The 8,915-nt window shown below is 36.4% G+C and overlaps 2 pseudogenes; one reads left to right on the top strand and one right to left on the bottom strand.

The window, feature by feature from the left end:
* On the top strand, window positions 2,961-5,020 carry LOC107625131 (annotated as a pseudogene).
* On the bottom strand, window positions 5,216-7,675 carry LOC107625128 (annotated as a pseudogene).

The raw sequence follows: 8,915 nt of genomic DNA, 5'->3' as shown, positions 1-8,915 counted from the left end.
GGGTCGCGCCGAGGAAGGGAGAAGCGCGACGAGGAAGGGCCACCGTGAGGGTTCTGTCCGGCAACGTCAGGAGCTGAGAGGACGACGAAGACGCCGCTGACAGTTGTGCTGTGTGGTGTGTCGTGTGTATTCTTCCAAAGACCAGATGACGATGACGCTAGACGCTTCAAACTGCGAGGGTTCCAACCGCTGGTGGTCACTGGGTCACTGCCGGGTCGATTGTGGTGTGGATGGTGGAGTCCCTCTGCTCGTTGGAGGAAAAGGAAAGTAGGGTTGAGGGAGGCGTGGTGACAACTGACTGAACTGAGTGCTGAATGATTTGGGGGTGGGTTAGGTTAGTGGGTCGTGGGTTTTTTTTTTTTTTTTTTTTTTCCTAGTGTCAAAAAACGATGCCGTTTTGAGCTATTTTTAAAAACCGGAGCTTCAAAAAACCTGTCCATTTCGTCCGATTAATCACTGGTTCGACCGGTTTTTTTTGCAGACCGATTTTGTAACTGATTTTTTGCAAAGAGATTTCGGAGGCTTCCAGCTAGATGATCGATTTTTAATTAACCCGGTCGAATTGACCGGTCCGGTCCGATTTTCAAAACCTTAGTTTTGAGTGTGGCTGGCTAGGTCATCTACTTGGCGTTGGGGGTTGGTTTATTTAGGGTTATTTAGTAATTCGGTTCGGTTCGGTTTTTTCAATTTTCAATTTTCGTTTTTTAGTTTGGTTAGTCGATTTTGTTCGGTTTGAATCGATTTTGAACATCTCTATATTTAACCCAGTAGCAAGTAACAACACCAAGGTTCACAGATTAACTAACAACAATTATTTAAAATTATCCACAATCCTAAATCACAGTAATGAAAAATTATGGTTCACAGATTAGCTAACAACAATTAGTGAATTATAGTTCAAAAAAAATTTATGATTATATTTTTACTAAATTAGTGAAGAAATAAATATTATACACTAATAGTTAGATTAAACGTAATATTGATAGCTCATTTATTCTTTAAATTAGTATTAAACTCAATTTTTTTTTTTACCAAAGATAGGAGACTTGAACTCGCAACCTCTTAATTGAGTATGGGGAGACTATGCCATTTGAGTTATAACTCATTGGCTTAGTCTTAAACTCAATATTGATAACTTAAACATGAAAATTAATATTTTTAAATTTGATTATTCTTTTTTTTTTGTTGGAAGTAAAATTCTCAATTATTCCTGCGGTGAAAACCAAGAACTAATTTCTAGCTTAGTTGAAATTCACATTTTGATAATAGTAAATTCAACACGAGTTAATACTCAAATTGGCCCCTGAAATTTGACCTCCGACTCAATTTAGCCCTCAAGGTTTCAGTTGACTCTAATTGTACCCTGAAATTTTATCTCGAGCCTCAATTTGCCCTTCCGACGTTTTCCGTCACCGGAGAGCTAACCTAGCAAATTTAAATGACACCTGGCAGTCTCAAAACGACGCCGTTTTACTGTTGGCGCCAAAATTGTTAGAAACGACGTCGTATCCCTTAGAAAGGGGTTAAATGAAAATCCAAACACTAACCACTTTAAAGGTGAGACTCAGTTGACCCTTTCTCTTCCTCCACTTTCTCTCGTTTTTCTTCCCGTCAGAGAAGCACCATCGATGTCACAGTAATGGAGCTTTGAAGCTTTTCTTACTTCTTTCTACCCTCATTGTGAAGATTAATTACTTGGGAGTCATCTTTTGAAAAACAGGTTAATAACAAAATCGATGCTCTCAACTATCGTGCTCTGTTTTTATCAAAATATTGGTTGTGTTGTTTTTCATTTTTTCACCCTACTTGATCAGTGAAATTTTGGGAGAATGTGGTTGAATATGGTTGTTGATGATGATAGAATTTTTGTATGTTAGGGTTTAATTTTTTTGCATGTGTGTGGCTGTGATCAACCGAATCGTTCAATTCTTTATCCGTTTGAGTAGTCTTTGATTCTTCATATTCTATTTTAAAATAACAATTATACTCCTTCATATCCCATTTTAATTTAATTGTTGATTGGATAATTTCTTGTAAAAATAAAATATTTTCTGTGCTGAACATTATATGCGTCAATGACCACCATGAATGTTTAAGTGATAATCGTGAACTGAGGATTTTGTATTTTGGTCAGTCATTACAGTGTATTTAACTTTTGATTATTGTTTCGTTAACAGAATTTATGCTAATTTTTTTCATTATGTTCATCTTGTTCTAGATATTCCTTTCTTCCCTTATCCTGGCATAGTTTTCTACGAATTCTTATCACATTAAAAAAGGAGCTTGTTTCTATATTTTCATCTAATGTAGCAGAACACATAAATTGCTAATATAGGACAATTTTTAAACTCAGTTGAACACCATTGTCAACTTATATTATATTGATAAGTTTGTAGATTATATTAATAATAGGGTTGAATATATGCATGTGTGAATTCTATGGATGAATCTTGTGTTTATCCTAGTAGGTACAGCAGTAACATTAGTTGACTTCAATTCTTTGCATATCAATTTGAGAAAATTGAACTTCTAGATTTTATTTGAAATTTGTAGGGGTTAAATTGAAGCCTTCAAACATTTTGCCACGTCATCTAACTGCTAGGGTGACAGGTGTCTACCAAAATTGACAGGTCAGCTCTTCGGTGACGGAAAATACCGGAAGGGCTAAATTGAGGCTCGAAGCAAAATTTCAGGGTACAATTAGAGTCGATTGAAACCTTGAGGACTAAATTGAGTCGAGAGTCAAATTTTAGGAGCCAATTTGAGTATTAACTCATTCAACACAAAACCTACTAGTTACTATACATACATCATTATCTAAAAATCGAAATCCTAAACAGAACACTTTGTGTTAGTTTTTTAAATTTACCAAATACTCATAATGTATTAGTTAAACAAAAATATTATAAGCACATAAAAAATTAGTCATAATGTATTCATCTATTGATATATATACATACTAAGCCGGTGGCCACAACTTCACACTTCCTTTCCTTTTATTGGACATAGATCTATCATCACTCTTACTATCTTCCCCACTCCCTAACCTACCTTCTTCTTCTTCTTCTGGTTCTGCTTTCGATCCATTTCTCAGCAATTGTCATCTTTCTCTGGATAATTCATCCAATCGATGGACATTGATGTGTCAAAGTTCTTCAACACATGCCTCCTATTCGTGGCCACCATTGTTGTGGCCAAGCTCATCTCAGCCTTCATTGTCCCTAAATCAAGAAAGCGCCTTCCCCCAATCGTGAAGGGCCTTCCATTCATCGGAGGCTTACCCCGATTCCTCAAAGGTCCAATCTTTATGCTCCGTGAAGAGTACCCTAACTGGGTGGCGTCTTCACCCTCAAGATGTTCCACAAAAACATCACATTTATGATCGGTCCCGAAGTTTCTGCTCATTTCTTCAAGGCCCCAGAATCTGAACTCAGCCAGCAAGAGGTGTATCAGTTCAATGTTCCAACTTTTGGACCCGGTGTTGTCTTTGATGTTGATTACTCTGTTCGCCAGGAACAGTTCAGGTTCTTCACTGAGGCCCTTAGGGTTAACAAGCTCAAGAGCTATGTCGATCAGATGGTTACTGAAGCTCAGGTCAATGTTGATTCATGTCTAGTGTTTATTTTTGTTTGATATAGTATTATTCTGTTATTTGACTCTTGATTTGTGACATTAGCAATTTGCCTGTTGGATTTGACTTATTTTTTTCCTCCTAGAGTTGAATTTGATGATCATGTTACTAAATTGTTTCTCATTAGCTGCAGATCCATTTAAATTGTGCCTTTTTTATGTGTGCTTATTTCATCTTCTGTTTTTAATTGGATATAGTGTGAATCTGCATTCAGTACCTCATTGGATTTGGTCATGAACTTTTGCATGCTGCATCTTCCAAGCTAATAAATTGCAGCAATAACATTAGATAAGCCTTATGATATAATTATGGGTCTATTAATAATATTGAAAACCAAATTTGAATTGGAACCTTATTTCATTCCAGTGTTTTTAATTTGATAAGCTGGAGAGGCTTTTCAGCTCCATTTGTACTTGACATTATTTTTAATATTGTCTCATTATGTTAATAGTAAGTCTTCCGTTAAAATTTTCATCAGTATTGTACTGAATTGGCATTATGGGCTATTGGTTCTCTAACATGGACCTGATTTACAGGACTACTTCTCAAAGTGGGGAGAAAGCGGTGAGGTTGATTTGAAGTATGAGCTCGAACATTTGATCATCTTGACAGCAAGTAGGTGTCTCTAACAGCAAGTACCTTTCAGCTGTGGTTGATGAGCAGAAGATTTTGATGGAAAAGCACGGGGATCGAGTCGATCATGATGTCTTGGCCGAAATGGATGTCCTGTATCGGTGCATCAAAGAAGCCTTGAGGCTCCACCCTCCATTGATTATGCCTGCGAAGCTCACACACCGATTTCAGCGTCACAACACGAGAGGGGAAAGAATATGATATTCCTAAGGGTCATATAGTTGCCACATCCCCTGCTTTTGCAAACAGGCTGCCTCACATTTTCAAAGATCCCGATACGTATGATCCCGATCGATTCACTGTTGGGAGAGAAGAGGACAAGGTGGCAGGGGATTTCTCATACATCTCTTTTGGAGGGGGCAGACATGGATGCCTTGGCGAGCCCTTTGCATATCTGCAGATAAAAGCAATATGATCTCACTTGCTAAGGAATTTCGAGCTGGAGTTGGTGTCACCTTTCCCTGAGATTGATTGGAATGCCATAGTTGTTGGAGTGAAAGGAAAAGTGATGGTCCGCCACAAGCGGCGGGAGCTTTCTTTTAGTCACTAGGACCAAAATGTTTTGAGTGTTATGGCATGATTTCTTCTTTAAGCAGTATTTGTTAGTGTTGCTGGTTCTTCTTATTCATCCTCGGCCAAATTTCACTGTTTATTTGACCGTGGATTTTTTTAGTCTTCATTTTAACACTCTGTAATTTGGCAAGTGTTTTTAACTTATTTGGTTTTAGTGAATTGTGAATTTGTGATAGCTCCCAATATGGCTTTTTTATAAAACTTAGCTTTGCTTGATTCATGCATCCAGCCATATCCAGTGAGGGAAAGGTTTTGATGTTGTCATGATAGGTTTTAGTGAATTACATCATAGTTTGATTTTATTACTAGCTACTTGGGTTTGTGATCATCCAAGATTATCCCTCTCCAGGTGAAAGAATAACTTTCTCACAAATGAGATTAGGACAAGACACTTCCATTAAAATGACAGCTTTTTTTCCAAATTGATATATTGAGACAAATTTCGGCATGAAAGTTAAATGCATCAGAGAATCGGCCATTTTAATAGTATATGGAAACTAGAGTTACATGTTCAACCATTAAACGTATATAGAACAGAATAAACTAAAAGATTAATTGAACAACTCGACAGAAGTTGAAGATGGTGAATATTAGTACAGCTATCCCTACAATGGTAGAACTGCTTCTCCAAGGATCCCGGAAGTACACCCACCTGAGTGTGCCCATAGTCCATTTCCAAACATTGTTGTAATGTTCATTAAGATCTCCAATGATTTGTTGGTAACATGTTTTATTTGTCACAACATGTTTGCATAGACTATTAACCAGTGTTGCCAATTCCTTGTCACTTCCAAGTTCATGGACAATAGCTTCCTTCTCAACCATCAATTCTGCGTCATCCTTGGTGTGAATAAGAGAATCAATCAGAGAAACATAGTTGCAAATGTAAGGCTCCTCAGGATAGTGACACTGCTCAAATGCTATCAGGTTCCTAAGAACACATTCTGCTGTGGGAACTGAAATCTAGCCTTAAAACACTTGGAATATGGGAAGCAACCCAAGCAGAGAAACCAGCTGAAGAATCTCTTCTTCTCAAACTTTATGTCTAGCAAGGATCTATTATGAACCTTCTCGAAGCTTATTCCGGCTTCATTCAACTTTGTCGCGGTCCTCAGCATACATTCTTTTTGCGAGTAAGTGTGGCGACTCTTGTCATCGTTGAAACTCAGGTTCATGGGGAGATAAGAACATCGAACCAAATCAGTGAAATGCAGCGATTTCTCCCACTTCTTCGGCTCGAACTTCCTCTCAGAAGATTTCTGATAAGGGTAACAAGATGCAAAGTACTCATGAGCAAGCCTAACGAATCTGGAATGCTCTTTGAGATTGCTTGGGACACAAGTCTCATAGAGTTTCTCCAAAACTTGATTTGGAAGCTGGTTCTGAAGCAGCAGCAAGTCCCTCTGGATGCTTTTGCTAAGACATCGTTGAGTCAATACACAATCATCTTTGTGTTTCCACCGTTTCGCTTCCCTCAGAAAGAGTTCCATGTTGAAAACAGAATCCAGCAGAATAATCCTCACAAATTGTTCGCTTCCGATGTGAGGGAACTTCGACTGGTAACAACGCCTTATGATCTGCTCTTGTTGTTCAATGAAGGCCTTGAAGTCCTCTAGGGATCTTGTAGATACAGCACTCTGGCCATTTTATTGCAGGATCAATGTTTTCTGGAATATCAATTATTTGTTGAATAGCATATTCTTTGTTGAATAGCATATTCATCAATAAATGTAGATCCCATCACACCTGCTTAGCTTTTTCTATTGCAAATTCAGCATAGCAGATCCAATATCAGACATAACTAGGTTGTGATTATTATAGAACAGTTTTTTTTATAAAGTTCAAATTTTATGAAATTAAACATAAAAGAAAGGAGCCTCAAATGTTTCTATGTTGTGACATCAAGGTCAAGGATACAAATATTGAAAATAGTCTCTCCACTTGTAAAGATAAATTGTGTAAATATATACCAAGTATATATTTAGAAAAAAGGCCTTTTCAAATTAAGGAAGTAAAAAGGAATGTATTTGTAAAATTAGTGAGAAAAAGTGAAAGACACAAAGACATGGACATATACACAAATACATGATAAAAAACAATTGTGTTTAGTAGTTATAATGGACAGAACATACAAATTTGTAAAATGTCTACTTTATCCTCCATAGCATAAAAAATAGCATCATTATCATCTTCATCACCCTCAAATCTTTCAATCTTTTTTTTCACAGCAACTTCCAGATCTAATATCTTTTTCAAAAGAAAAAACTATAAATAAAATTAATTGCGAAACCAGAACATTCATCTACATAATCCCATAACAAAACAAGATTTACAATATATATTCTGAAAAATTTAAAAATAAAAATAAAGAAGCACAAGAAGATTGAAACAAAACAATGGCAGTATAATGATACTCACATTAACATTAATCAAATTACAGCAAATTCAGTATTAAAATTTAAAGTCAAACTAAACTCAAATAACCAAATCTGTGTTTAAATATTATTATCTAAAAAAGAAAAAACCCTTGAGGTAAAGTGTGAAATAGATAGAACAAGAGACACCTACAGCACCCACATTGACGGCGAGTCCGAAACGGTGAGGGAGGGGCGACGCGGTGAGACCTGTGACAGGGAGGGAAGGAGGCACCGCGAGATGCAGAAGCGCAGAGGCAAGAGGCAGAAAAGAGACAACACGATGGTGAGAGGAGAGGTTGAGTTGGGGGAGTTCCAAGTGAGGGATGCGGCTAGCAATGGTGGCGAGTAGATTAAGGAAGGCTGGAGGCGAGACAGTGATCATACTTCTAAGAGAAAGAAAGAAAGAAAGAAAGAAAGAAAGAAGATATGGAAAGAAGAAGAAGGGGGTTGAGGCACTAAGGGAGGAGAAGAGAAAGGCTAAATGGTTTGGATAAATCTAGAATTTTCAAAAAATATTAAGGGTAAATTTGTCCAAAATTTTAGTTTAATTTGTGTCTCACAATAAAAATTTGTGTCTCATGATTTGGGAGAGACACAAAATACACGTATTTTATGTATTTTTGTGTGTAACCGTATCTCTCTATTTTTTATGTCTCACAAAACAAACATTGAACATATGTTACAGTGTCCATGTCTTTAATGGACATAGACAGTATCTAAGGCTGTGTTTGGTTTATATCTTAAAATTATGAAGACATAGACACAAATACACAGAGTACATAGACACAAGAAGACATTAATTTTGTATTTTGTTTGATAATTAAGACATAGACAAAACACACCACTCACAATTTTATTAAAAAGTCAATTTTACCCCATTCATTCCAGTATCACTATCACCACTTCTGCCTTTTCATACTCCTTCAAAATCATCAAAATTTACCATGGCATCATCATCTTCAAGACCAACACATATTTTTTCTAATTTTTGATAATTCTTCATCAAAAACAAAATCAACCTTACAAGCATAAAAAATTTACCCAAAATTGCTAAAAATTAGCATAACAAACACAAATCTCTATCAATCCAAATACAGAATAAGTTATCACCTCATCCATGGCAAAGAACACCACAAATAAAATTAATCCAAAATTTAATATTTATAAAATAAACAAAAATACTTCAATAACATTCTAATTGAATAATACAAACATTCAAATATTTTATTAAAATTTTTTTAAAACAAATACAAATTGAATCTGAGAGTAGAATAAGGCAACATAGTAAATGAAAAAAAAAAGAAGTGGAGAAGAATGAAAAGAAAATGAAAATGAGAAAAGATGGAAGGACAAAACCAAAAATAGAAAGAAGTGGAGAAGAATGAAAAGAAGATGAAGAGAAGAAGAACAAAATGCGAATGGGGGAGAGCGTCTTCGTTGTTACACAGTCGTTGTTGATACTGATCAAAGGGTGAGGCAGAGAGACTTTCTTATTTGCTGTGACGCTACCTGCAAGGAGAAGACAGAAGACAAACAGCGCCGCCAAAGAGGATGGAAGCGACGCCATTGAAACCCAAATTGGGCAACAACAATGGAGGCTGAGAGAGGAAACAAAGAATGGTTGAAGAAAAAAATAGGTTGAAGGGATAAAATGGTAAAAA

Source organism: Arachis ipaensis, chromosome B02 (genome assembly GCF_000816755.2).
Source record: "Arachis ipaensis cultivar K30076 chromosome B02, Araip1.1, whole genome shotgun sequence".
Lineage (NCBI taxonomy): Eukaryota > Viridiplantae > Streptophyta > Magnoliopsida > Fabales > Fabaceae > Arachis > Arachis ipaensis.
Note: the sequence above shows the minus strand (reverse complement) of the source record. Positions and strands in the feature narration are given on the sequence as shown.